Raw genomic sequence first — 11,623 nt, 5'->3', positions numbered from 1 at the left:
ACTTTGATATTATTATATTGGAGCTATCTTTATAGTGTAGAATTCGGTCACCTTGGTGTAATGGAAAGAGTATCGGCCAAGTCGTACAACTGACGTTAGGGTGCCACCCAGTAAGTAGTGTTAAATAAGTGATGAATCTCTGGGCCTGGATTTCTTTCCTATAAAATGAAGGGCCTTTCTGAACAAGTCCACAGGATCAGAATATCTTGCCACATCATAGGTTCACCTGAGAGGGAGCTCTGGGTCAAGAACCTCATGGTGGTCTTTTAAGGGGATGGCACCATCTGTGCTTAGATCAGTTTTGCCCAATTCCCAGTGTTTTGATATGAGGAGGAGTTGCATAAATGTATATTCTTTCTTTTACTTTTGTCTTGGAATGGCGTATTACAGCTTCTGCAGAAGGAAAATAAGAAGGAATTACATCGCCCTGCCATTGACTCATGCTAGATGTCAAACTGAGATACATGCACAACATAAGCACATAGAAGCTAAAGGAACAGATTGTGGCAATATTTAAAAATATCACAACTCTCTAACCAAGAAGCAGTCCTGATAAGCAGATTTGGAATTCATACAAAGCACACATAACTCTGAAAATCTGAATTGTACATTGCCAAGGTAAATTATTTCTATACAGTAATTATAGATGAAGGTATGTTGGCTTATGTGATAATACCTGTATCCCTTGGTTTACAGACACCTCTCTCTTCTGGGCCTCTTCCTTTCCTGATTTTTTCATTTTTAAGATCCTTTGTTTGCTCTTTCCTTCTTCTCATTCCCTTTAAATGTCTCTAGTCCCCAGGGCTCTGCTTTTGCCCCTATTACCTTCTTACTCTACAAACTCTCCCTGGATATTTTATCTTCTCTAATTGCTTCAGCTGTTATTGGTACCCTGCTGACCTCTTTAATCAGAATCTGCAGACCTGATCTATTTCCTGTGCCCTAAATGCAGGCTTCTACTGCCTATGGGACATTGCAATTCATTATTTTTCTCCACCGTAAACACACTTGTCCCTCTTGTGTCCTACCCCTGTACCTGTTAATACTCTTCTGCAATTAATAGCATCACCCACTAGACTGTAAATTACAAGAGGGCAGGGACTGTGTCTGTTGTCTGCTGTTGTACCCAGCACCCAGCATAGTGCCTGACACATGGTAGACACCCAGTAAGTAGTGTTAAGTAAGTAATGAATCCACCTATTATTCTAAACTAGAAGCCTCGGAATCATTCTTAATGCCTCCATCTCTCTTGCTCCCTATGCCCTGTGTGGGACCTATGGGGTTTATTACCTAAAAGGCTTTCACATTTGCCCCTCCTCTCCACCCCCATTGCCGGGCTTTAATTCTGCACTTATATCTATCTCCTGGATTGTGGCAGGAGCTTCTTCACTGGTTTTCCTATGGCTGATTTTTTCCCAGTTTGTCACCATCCAACTCTAAGGGTGATCTTCCTAAAACTTGAATCCAATCACATTACTCTCAGGCTCCCCTTCACCCAGAGTTTGCAGTCTGGCAGCCTTACACTGAATCCATGGAGTTTACACAGTGTTTTGAGAAAACGAGAATTATTATATTTCATTGATTCTAAGATGCACATATTTTTCACATTTCAGCACCTCTGATATTGGAATGTGTCTTAAAGTTGATGGAATGTCATAGTTTGATGGTTGGGTTTCTTCTTTCTTATTGGTACATAAATTAATGATGCAACTTGTAATCGATGGCATCTTAAGTTTGCAGAAATATACTCACATTTAAAAATAGAGAGATTTTACATAAAAATATGTTCAACTTCTCTTGAAAAATTACATTGAGCAACACTGGGCTGGAATTTCTGAATGGCAGCCTAAGAGGGAGCTACCAATAAGTAGCAGCTGCCTCAGTTAGATAAAAACTCTATAAATGTCCCATCGTTTTTCCACCCAGGCTGATTTATTCATTTATATTATCTGCCCTGGCTCATGTAAGCATTTGAAATTGCAATCCCCAACTGATGGGTCGAAGTTGGAATTTTTTGTTATGACGTACAAGAATGATCATAGTTGGCACCAACCTACCTCCCCAGGTTCACTTCCCCATCCTCTGCTCTATACACCCTCTATCCCCCAGTCTCAGGAAACACTATTCAAATATAACATATTCCAATGTTCTCTGGGATGCCTTTCCCACCTTTTATCCTCTATGAAACATTTCCTGACTTGCCTTGGTCCAGCTGATCTACTTCTGGACTCCAATAATACTATGGGGCAGATAACTCTGGACCTACACCTCCTGTTTTGAAATTATTTGTGGACAGGCCCATAGCCCGCATTACACTATGCACCTGACAAGGAAATGAATCAGAGCTCATTCATCTTTGTACCCCTGCCTGATAGATGGAACACACTCAGTATCTGTTGAGTAAAGAATGGATGGGGTGTGTTTTCTGCCTGGGAGCTCTGTTCTTTGAGTTTTACCCATGGATCAAGAGCTAAAAGTAAAGGAAAGGCAAGTGTTTTCCTTAGTGCTTGTCATTTACAGCAGATGTCATTGCTTCTAGCTGTGATTTAGGACGGCCCTTGGCAGTCAAAGTTAGCCCATGGAGACTTTAAAATCTGCAGACCCAAAGGCAGTAAACCAGAGCCAGCTCTGTGAAGCTTTTTAAAAATTTATTTTTAAATTAATGTGCGGTAAAATTGACTTGTACACTTCTGTGAATTTGGACACATGGGTAGATGAGTGCAACCGCTACCATAATTAAGATACAAAATATCACCCCCCAAAACTCCCTCAGCTATCCCTTTATAGTCACATCCTCCCCCACCCATCATCCCTGGCAACTACTGGTCAGTTTTCCATCACTACAGTTTTTCCTTTTTGAAAATCTCATATAAATATACACAACCTTTTAAGTCTGGCTTCTTTCACTCAGCATAATCCTCTGAGATTCATCCAAGTTGTCTGCATCAATAGTTTGTTCCTTTTTAATGCTCAGTAGCATTCCATTGGATGGGTGTCCCACAGTTTGTATATTTATTCACCCATTGAAAGACATCTGGCTATTTTTAGTATTTGACTATATGAACCTGTTTATACAGGTTTTTGTGTGAATATAAGGTTTCATTTTTCTAGAGTAAATACCCAGGAGTAGGATCGCTGTGTCACATGGTAAGTGTATCATCAACTTTATAAGAAACTACCAAACTATTTTGCAGAGTGGCTGTATCATTTTGCATTCCCACCAGAAAAATGTGAGAGTTCTAGTTGCTCTACATTGTAGCCTGCACTGAGTATTATTGGTATTCTTTTTAACCATTCTAATAGGTGTGTAGTATTATTCTCATTGTGGGTTTAATTTGAATTTCTGCTTCCTCAAATCCAGTTTGGAGGAACTGGAGGGAAAAAAATAGTCAACTCACCACCAGTTTTGGTGGTACTTTAATCTCCGATCTTCTCAACCCCGCTTCTGCTATTTACTTTTCAGAGTCCTTGTGTTACTTATTTATGGCTGTGTAACAAATTACCCATAAACTTAGAGACTTAAAACAGAAAGTTATGATCTCATAGCTTCTGTGGCTCAGGAATCTGGGCGTGGCTTACATGGGTCTGCTATTTTAGGATCTCTCACAAGCTGCACCCGTCATGGTGTTGGCTGGGCTGCAGTCATCTTAAGGCTTAACTGGGGAAGAATCTGCTTACAAGCTTATGCGGCAGGCATGTTGGCAGGATTCAGTTCCTTGGGGTCTGTTTGACTGAGGGCCTCAGTTCCTTGCTGGCTTTTGGCCAGAGACTTTCTCCAGTCCTGTGCCATGTGGGCCTCTCCAACATGGCAACTTATTTCATCAAAAGCACTTAAGTAGCAAAGGCAATAGAGTGCTAGCAAGACAGAAAGTCACAATATTTTATAACCTAGTCGCAGAAGTGACATCCCAGCACCTTTGCCATATTCTTCTGATTAGAAACAGGTGGTTAGGTCTAGCTCACATGGAAGGGGAAGGATTTCACAAGGGCATGGATACCAAGAAGAGGGGATCATTGGGTGCCATCTTGGAGTTGGCCTGCCACAGTCCTCAAACAGCCACTCCATGGATTCTGTCCAAGTGTTATAACGTTTTTTTCTATGGGAGAGACATGGAAGAGTGAGTAGAGTGTACTTGTTCCATCTTACCCAGACTGGAACCCTCTATGAAGCTTTTTGATTTGATTTATAAACATTCAGAGTTAATTTAAGGAGATTAAAAAAAAAACTCAAGCCATCTAGGACCAAGCTAGGGTTAAGCAGTGGTCAAAATTTAAATTCCGATACATACTAATCTTCTATTTGTTAAATTACAACCCTGGAAAGCCCAATTTTTGTATCCAAGATGGAGCCTTTTCAAAGCTGAACTTAGAAAATTCAACACATGACAGCTGTTTCAGCCTGTCATTGTGGCTGCTGACCAGGTGACCCCTTGTGAACAGACACACCTTGTGAGCATTGGCTTTTATGAATTTCTTCTACCTAAGAGTGACTCATAACCCAGCTTTGATTTATTTTAATAACTTGCCAAATCTGGCCTCTCTTTTCTCCTACTTAGTGTGTTTTTTCATTACTCAGAATTCTTCCCTGGTAATAAGTGTGACCCTTTCTTCTTTATTTAAATGTAAAATTGCTTGGTATTTCTTCCTTGTCTTCGAAAGGGAGCAGGCTCTTTAAATCAAGAGTTTTTGAATGTTTTTGATCATGAACCCCTAATACAGTATATATACTTATCACTACTAATACTGTTGAACTCACATATTATGTACATTACCAAATATACATAAAAATAGAAAATTCAAAAAATTAAAAAATAGATTAAAAAATGAATTCTAATGTTTTGCTTTCTACTCTCCAACAGATCTTCTGTGCTTCTGCTATGGGCAGGTACCTCAATTTAGAGACTCTCAGGTGCTAGGAAGCTGGGATAGGGTGTGATTGCTTACCACTGGCCCCAGCTCCAGAAGGCTAGCTGAAGGGCTAGCCCTGTCCAAGCTACCCCTCTTTGGTGCTATTGGGCATTGAGGTATGAGTGTACTATGAGTGGACAAACATCTTAAGTACTCACTGCCAAACAGACCTACACACATCGTTGTTTTCTGTCTACTCCCAAATCTATCTGCTTTGCCTAGATTCTAGCACATTCCCCAGTATGTGTCATGACCAATAACAGGAGCTGCCCATTGGAATTACTTTTCCTTGGTAGAAAATGGAACTGTGGCTAGCTCCAGGAAGCTTGTGAAATAGGACAGGTTTGCCTGCAATGCCCAATCCTTCCCTTGTGAGGTAACCAGCCTTCTCAATCCCTCATCTTTCTATAGTTTGCTACTATATAGACTAACCAAGGTCCTGGTTTGGGTTGCCTCAGAAGCAGACCCTTAGACAAGCATTTGAGAGCAAGAAAGTGAAGGCAAACCCAGTAGAGGAGTGGGGAAGTGAGGGAAGAAGAGACACAGCCAAGAAAGAGTAAGTCTTGCCTGCAGAGGTAGAGAAGCTGCCCTTTTTCAATTATAGCTGACAGATGCCTTTCTCTACCCAATTAGAAAGTCTAATTGCAGCATTATAATTATGACCACAGTTCATTCTGATCTTCATCTCTCCCATTTCACGTCTTTGTTAAGTTCTGTAAGATATACATGTGTGTAAGAATACCCTCTTCTCTCCCTCACCTCTTTTCCTCTGGCTAACTCCTAACTCTGGCTGCTCAATGGCCAGGCCGGAGCCCGGGCATCGCTTCTTCTAGAGAGCCTTCCCTCATCCCCCTTTCTGGGATGGGGCTTTTTTTGGTGCCCCCTATCTGTCCTGTTAGAGATTATATCATACGGTACTGCTTTCACTTATTCATGTAATAAATATTATGTGCCTGGCGCTGTTTTAGGTACCTGGAGCTTATTATGTTCCAATAAGGGAGACAGATTTTAATTTGCCTTTTTATTTCAATATCTGATTTACCTATGTGTTCGCTTCACCTAACCATGTCCATTTTCTTCACCATTTATGTCCCTGTCCCTTAGCACAGTGCCTGCCACTTAATAAAAATGTATTGAATGGAAGAGCAAAAGGCATCTTAGTTAAGGATGTTTTGATATTGCTATGGCTTCTTCTGGGAGGGGGTAATTGAGCTCTCATCTTTCTTATTGGCTATTTTCTTATGATGATGTGCCCATTGAGAGATAAATTGACTCACCTTGACTATTAGGGGTGTAATCTGTTAATGAGTGAGTTTGGAACTGTTAACATTGCTTTACTCATTACTATTATTATTGTTTTCAGGAGAGGAGAACACATCTCTGCTCAGCTGGAAGAAAGCCAGAGAATATCTGAATAGAGGTTGGAACCTTCATTTTGCAAACATACAAGGTGCTGAGGCAGTATAGTATAATGATTATAAGTAGGGATTCTAAAGGCAAGTGCCCGAGTTCAAATCCCAGTTCGGTTACTCATTTCCTATTTGACTTTGGGTTATAGTTCCTAATGTGTAAATAGGGATAATAATAGTATATACCTCATAGGATGGTGTGTGAATTAAATAAGATTAACACATGTAAAATTAACAAGTGTCTAGAAAATAGTAAGTGCTTAATAAATATTATTATTATTGTGATTTATTCACATACATCAATACTTATTCATTTAACAGTCGGAGGCTGGCTATAGGACTCTTTGTGGTGCTCACAGTAGCATTTTAGTGTTGTTTGTACAATGGAAAAATATGGTGAAGTTCTTCATTTTAAGCAAATTCTAAGTTTTAGACAAATCACATAAAGGGCATAGCCAATCCAATTCATGGTCCAGAATTTGGCCATTTAAATAACCACTAAATCATAAGTTCTTTCTCTCCTTTCTTTCTTTCTGTGATTAAACAAGTATTTGGTGAGTACCTCTTATACATTTGGTGCTAGGAATGCCAAGAGGAATGAAACGAATCCTTCCCCTTATGGATTTCACATGTAAAAGGACAAATTACAGTGCGCTCTGGGAAGTTCTATAATTGGACACACACATGGCTTTGAGTGCCAGAAGACAGTGACTAACTCCTCTTTGGTGATTCAGGAAAGTCTTCACACAGAGGAGGTGACATTTGACCAACTGTATCTAGACGTAGCCATCATTTAATCACTGTGGATTGAATAGGCATTTGGCCGGAAATGCAGCCATATAGTGACATTGTCCACTATTTTTTTGGAAGCCTGGGTAATTATGCTATCATTTACAATATGTATGGCAGCCCCATCAGGTCTTAGTCTTGGAGTCCCTGCTATGGAAATCTGTAAGGTTGCATTGCCGTATAATAAGGTCCTCTGGTAATATTTAATGTGCTAATAGGAGTGCAGAAGCCCAGAGCTGCCTTTCCAGTTATTTTTAAAGTGACTCCATTAGATTAAATAGCAAGCTAGGTAACCACTTTACTGGATCTCCTGTGGCGCTCAATTGCAGAAAGGAATAGGCTAAAGAGCAGTTTGGGTGGGGTTATGAAATGATTATGGCTGGAGTCCTTTAAATCCTAGCTCTTGTTGCCTAAGGCCAGTAGGCTAAGACCTTGCTGTGTAACCAGCTAGGGAGAGTTTGGGAGGAAAATTGCTGTCAGTGCAGCGGCAGACAGCGTGAGATTCTGGGAACAAGATCACCCCTGGATTGCCTCAAAAGACAGCAGAACTATGGCTGGTGGCATCCAGTACTGACATCGGCACTTTGAATTTTCAAATGTGTCTTCTTCCTCTTCCTTCTCAAACTCAGCAGAATTACGGGCCAACTTTCCTTTTCCTTTCTGCTGATGGAGGGAGGTGAATCTCCCTTTCACAGATGGGTTCTCCAATAAGCAGCTAATAGCTAGAGGAATAAAAATGTCATAAATAAATTTGCAGCTCAGCACCCAGTGGCTGCTCCCTTAAACCCACGCTTTTTCAAGTCCTAAGGAGGACCGTTTCGTGTTCCCACTTCCTTCTCTTAATCATACCCAGGTTACTGTAATATTTCCTAAAAATCATCCTTGGTTGACTTAAAGAGTCAGCCATTGAGTGCTTTTCTGCCCTTATTTACCAAAATTCTCTTTTATGCTTTGTACTGATGCAGATTATGTATGCAAACAGAGGCCTGGTCCACCCTGTACGGAGCCTGGTCCCCTTGGAAGCAGTCATGTGATCGCAGCCCATTACTTGAGCACATCCCTTTTATCTCCTAGTCCAGAACAGGGCAGGGTTGGGGCAGACAGCTGCGGCTCCCTGGCCAGCTCAGCCTCTCTGGTATCTGCGGCTCTGGGTTCGCCTTCCAGGCTGAAAGGCAAAGTAGCCGTGGCCTGTTTGAGTTATTTCTTTGTGTGTGTGGGTGTGTGTTTATTTCTTGATTTATTTAAGCCAGAGCTTGCCCTGCAGAGAGCTGCAGAGATGTGAGATGTGTAGTGTGTGTGTATATAGAGGGAGGTGCTTCAGACAGAGCTGGAATTCTACTTCTTTTCTTTCAGACCTCAGCATTTTTCATAGAGAAGGTTTTTTCTCCTTTTTGTTTCTCTTTAAACATCTGAAGTGAGGAAAAACCTCTCCACTGGCCAAGCAAAAGAAACAGGTAATATGTTTGTTTGTTTTTAGGTATTTTGGGGAAGCAGAAGTCTACATCATAAACATATATTGTGTAGTAATGGAACAGGGAATGTATACTCCTTGGAGATAATTTTATTACTTTGCAATATCTTGGAATTATTTTTCTCAAAGATGCTGATGCAAATCACTTGCCATCATCTTAAAAAGATGTACAGATGACTTTGCAACCTGAGGATTGTGGCCTGTTTCAAATGAATGTGGTATTTGAAAAAAAACTCTGTGGTCACTTGGGTGAGCTAAAAAATGGGGAAAGAGACACTTTGAGAAACTCTTCTAGGCCCTTCGTGGGGTATTCCCCAAACCCCACTGTACAAGTTCACGTTCAGAAGTCTTACTTTAGCTCCCTTGGCCTCTTGTTATTGAAGAAAACCACAGAGTTTCCATCTATCTGTAAGAAGGGGAAACAGAATTTCCTGCAGTGTTCAAGAATTCTCTTTAGTGACTTTGTGCTTACATAGATTGATCAGATTGAATCCTGAAATCAAGGCACAGCTAAACTTTTAGTGGACAGACATTTTTGTTCTTTAATGATTAAACAGAGTGGGTCTTTGGTTCTGCCACTGATCAGCTGTGTCATGGAGTACAATGTTTAAATTTCTGAGTCTCAATTTCTTCACCTGTAATATGAGAGTGATGATACCACCTTGAAGGTTGCTGTGAAGATTAAGTGGAATAATAGCAATATAAAGCACCCACTGTGCTGGGTAACTAGTAGTCCTTTAATAAGCAGTGATGATTATAGTTATTATTATTACTGATATAATAGTGTTCTTTCAGATCTTAGCGCTCTCAGGGGAAAAGAGCCCATTTCTTGTGGATCTGTGGTTATCCCAGCACTTATAGACACCCAAGGGACTTAATGTCTGCAAGGTCCCAGACAACGCATTTGGAAGGAATATTTGAGCAAACACTGGTTTCATTTCAATGCTTCTACCACAGGGGGTACCCACCTATGCGTGGCACCTCCTCACTCATCAGCTAAGAAGAATTGCTCTTTGTTCAAGTTAGATTTTTCCACCACCGAGCTCCTCATTATTCCTCAGTACAAGTCTGTAAGATATGTAATATTATTCCTAGTTGACGCAGGACAGGGCAAATTCCCCGAGTGAGTAGAGACCAAGCCCTGCACTGAGAGAAGAGGGTGTTTTGGTGGAGAGTGTAGAGAGAATTCCAACACACACCAAAGTTAGAGTCAGAGGGGAAGTTTATTAGAGAAGGGGTGAGAGAGCCTGAGAGACTTAGAGGGCCAGAGACAATAGAGAGAGACAGGACAGTGAGAGAGACCCCAAGTGTATGGGGGATTCAATTTATTTATCATTCTTTAGTTCCTGTGAGTTACAGTTTAAAGACTTTGTTTACCTTCAATATGGACATACAGTGAGGAAAGATAAGAGTATGTACTGTGAAAAGGTAAGATTATGTAGCATCAAAGGCCTGCTGGCAGTTGCCGCCTTTAATTCATAGATTCCCCATGGTTTTAACCATAGGGAATGAACTATTTTATTTTGTGTAGGGCACCACTTAAAGATTGTTTTCCTGTTTTCCCTTCATGGTGTGGGGAAATGGGTTGTTAGCAAGCCCAGCAGAAATCTTCCTTTGTTTTTTGTCCTCCTGGTCTGGCTGCAGAGCTAATGGCATTTTGCAATTTCTGAATGTGGCTTGATTTAACACTTTAGTTCTCTTGCCTCATCCTTACATTAGTCCTTGGGAGAAAACTGAAGTGTAGAGGATATAATGACTAGCTTAGACTCTGGTTTGCTGACTTCTAAAACGCAGGCTCCACTGGGACCAGCATTAGGCAGTTAGGAACAATAGATGTTTTTGAGATGCTTTCCCTCAAAAGGGTCCCCTGCTAGGCTGTTTGGGAAATGGCGGATGCTCTAGGCTCTTTCTTAGAGATTCGCAATGCACATGGACGTATTGGAGGCTCTGTGGAATTCTGCAGTTCCTGTGAAATCCTACTTCTGAACTTATTTGATGGTGGGACCTTGTTTGCATTATTCCTAGAATTATGAACCACATAGCACTACTCTTCCGCAAACATGCTTTGGAAAACCTGGCGTCAGGTCAGGCTGCCTCCTGATCACAATCCTGTCTGATGTAACAACAGATACCCTGAGACACTTGCTGGTGGTCAGTATAGTTTCCTCCCTTTTCTTATCCTTCCATCTAATGAGACCCAGGAAGAATCACCTGATCAGTCTTAACAGAGCTTCCTTATTCATTTGGACCCCAGACAAACAGATGCTACATTGTTTACCGGAATGGTAATGGTGGAAGGGGCCTCTCTAGCATGACCTGCCAGGGACTCCTCTATCCCACTCTATGCTCCTTAGTTATATTTATGTTACCAGAGAGTGGGATCCTCTCCTGGCGCGTTGAACAAGTTCTTGATGTCTCGAACAAAGAATTGAGCAAGAGACCGAAATACAGTAGGAAAGAAAAGTTTTATTAGAAAGGAAAGTACACTTCCAGACGTGGAAGCGAACCTTGAACAAGAGAAGCGTGGCTCAAAAAGGTCTGGTAACAAAGACTTCAGAGTTTTTATCCCTTTTAGCTGTGGGTGATTACTTTTCTTAGAGGAGTGGGCTTCCTTGATTGACAACTAAGATTGACAGGACTCAGTGAGTCATCATTTTGCCTTCTGCGCATGTTTGTTCCCAGAATTCAGTCTGTTATAATGATATTAATGAACTTCTAGGCATATGCATCATATTATAATGATGATATAATGAGACTCAGGTGAGTTGAAGGTCATTGGGGTCTTCTTTGCGCAGGTGTGAGTGACTGGCTTAAACTGATACCTAAATTTCTGCCTACTGGTTTCTTTGCATGAGTTAAAAAAAGTGCCTTCTGGCTTGCTTAATTGTGGGCAGATTAGGGCGGACTACTTCTGAGGTAGGATGACCTCAGTGTCTTTGCAGGCAGACGCAAAACCCCCTAATTTTCCTGCTTACCTCTTTTCTAAGAGCCATGAACCTCCTTATTATTAGTATGGATGTTGAGGGACAGTAGGTCTCTTCTTCTG

The 11,623-nt window shown here is 41.1% G+C and overlaps 1 protein-coding gene across 9 annotated transcripts in view; it reads left to right on the top strand.

Moving 5' to 3' along the window:
• PPEF1 (protein phosphatase with EF-hand domain 1) overlaps positions 1 to 11,623 on the top strand; it is a 106,707-nt gene that overhangs the window by 12,602 nt on the left and 82,482 nt on the right. For 2 of the 9 annotated variants that reach the window (XM_025046627.1, XM_025046628.1), the window contains 2 exons: positions 391 to 618; positions 6,272 to 6,358. The gene's annotated coding sequence lies outside the window, so the exon portion shown is untranslated. Of the gene's footprint in view, positions 1 to 390; positions 619 to 6,271; positions 6,359 to 8,459; positions 8,561 to 11,623 lie in introns of all 9 variants that reach the window. The other 7 variants (XM_025046634.1, XM_025046633.1, XM_025046632.1 and 4 more) reach the window with 5 other exon arrangements.

This window comes from Pteropus alecto, unplaced genomic scaffold (genome assembly GCF_000325575.1).
Source record: "Pteropus alecto unplaced genomic scaffold, ASM32557v1 scaffold23, whole genome shotgun sequence".
Lineage (NCBI taxonomy): Eukaryota > Metazoa > Chordata > Mammalia > Chiroptera > Pteropodidae > Pteropus > Pteropus alecto.
Note: the sequence above shows the minus strand (reverse complement) of the source record. Positions and strands in the feature narration are given on the sequence as shown.